Source organism: Ricinus communis, chromosome 1, assembly GCF_019578655.1.
Source record: "Ricinus communis isolate WT05 ecotype wild-type chromosome 1, ASM1957865v1, whole genome shotgun sequence".
Lineage (NCBI taxonomy): Eukaryota > Viridiplantae > Streptophyta > Magnoliopsida > Malpighiales > Euphorbiaceae > Ricinus > Ricinus communis.
The window spans coordinates 29,667,898-29,669,891 of NC_063256.1; positions in this window are offsets into that span (position 1 = coordinate 29,667,898).

Here is a 1,994-nt window from a genome sequence, read left to right on the forward strand (position 1 = left end):
CAAGGCATGCCCTAAGGATGACTTTCCTCTTCCTCACATAGATGTAATAGTCGACAATACTGCATCGAATGCAATGTATTCTTTTACGGATGGGTCTTTCAAGTACAATCAGATCATGATGGCAGTGGTGAACAAGCTAAAACATCCTTTATCACCAAGTGGGGGACATACTGCTACAAGGTTATGCCTTTTGGACAAAAAAATACGGAGGCAAATTATTAGAGAGCAACCACTACCTTGTTTCATGACATGATGCACAAGGAGGTGGAGGTATACGTCGATGACATGATGGTAAAGTCAAATAAGGGAAGGGCACTTTCAGGCTCTTAATAAATTTTTTGGACGAGTGGAGAGGTATAACCTGAGACTCAATCCGAGGAAGAGTGTATTTGGAGTTACATCAGAGAAGCTGTTAGGGCACATAATGAGTCAGCAGGGCATAAAGATCGATCAAGATAAGGTCAAGGCTATTCAAGAGATGTTAGCGCCGAAGACGGAAAAAGAATCCAAAGGTTTTCTAGGACGCTTGCAATATATCAGCAGGTTCATTTCCAAGCCCACAATGGTTTGTGATCCTATCTTTAAACTTTTGAGGAAGCATCAGCCTGATATGTGGGATGAACATTGTCAGAAGGCCTTCGACAAAATCAAGAGTATTTGATGAAGCTGCCGAAGGATGGCAAGCAGTTGATCCTATACTTAGCTTTAGAGAAGGAAGCCATAGGGGCGTTGGTAGCACAATGCGGGCCCAATGATGTAGAGCATGCGATCTATTATTTCAATAAGAAGGTGCTGCCTTATGAGTCAAAGTATAACCTCATCTAAAAGACGTGCTTAGCTATAATATAGACTACAAGAAAGTTGAGGCACTACTTTGAATCTTATAAAGTGCAAGAAATTTTAAAAATAGACCATCTGAAGTACTTATTTGAAGCTCCATCTCTTAGAGGGAAGCTGGCTAGATGGTTAGTGCTCTTGACAGAATTTGACATTGAGTACATCACTAAGAAAGTAGTGAAGGGTAGGGCCGTGGTAGAATTTCTAGCTTAGAATGCGATTGAAGGAGACAACCTTTAGGATCTGGAATTTTCTGATGGGCATTTGAGGGCAATCGAGATCCAAGAGTGAAAGATGTAATTTGATGGAGCTGTGAACACTAGAGGTGCAAGCTTGGGAGTAGCTTTTATCATGCTAAAAGGGCAAATGCTGCTAATGGCCAAGAGATTGGACTGTAAAGTGACCAATAACATGGCAGAGTACGAGGCATGTTTATTTGGATTAGAAGCGGCCGTGGTAGCAGGAGTTAGGCATTTGATGGTCGCTAGGGACTCCATGCCGGTAATCCAACAAGCGCTCGAGGTATGGGAAGTAAAAGAAAAGAGGTTGAAGCCGTATATAAACTATCTCAAGACTTTAGTCTGTAATTTTTCTAAGTGTTCCATTGTGCACTTGCCTCGAGATGAGAATCAAATGGCGGATGCGTTGGCTACCTCGTCATCTATATGGGTCAATCCCTTGCAGCTTTTGATGAAGCCTTTGGTGATCGTGAAATCGGGTGCACCTTATTATCAAGGGAATCGGGTAATGCAAGTTCAAGTAGGACCGAAAGTGAAGCCATGGTTCTACGATCTGAAAAGGTTCATAGAGAGGAGGGAATATCCAAAAGAAGCAACTGCCATGAAAAGATACACGCTGCAGATTCAAGCTAGGAATTACATCAGTCGTGAGGGAGCCTTGTATCAAAGAATGGTGTCTGGTGTGCAACTCCGATGTGTGACTAAAGTGGAAGCTTAAGTAGTGATGGAAGAAATGCACAAAAGAAGTATGCAGGCCTCATATGAAAGACATAGTGTTAACTAGGAAGATCATGCAGCAAGGATATTATTGGTTAACAATGGAGAAGGATTGTATAGCACTGGTGAGAAAATACTATGAGTGCTAGTTGTACAATGACCTGAGTCACGTGCCTCCAACTGAGCTGCACAACTTAACAT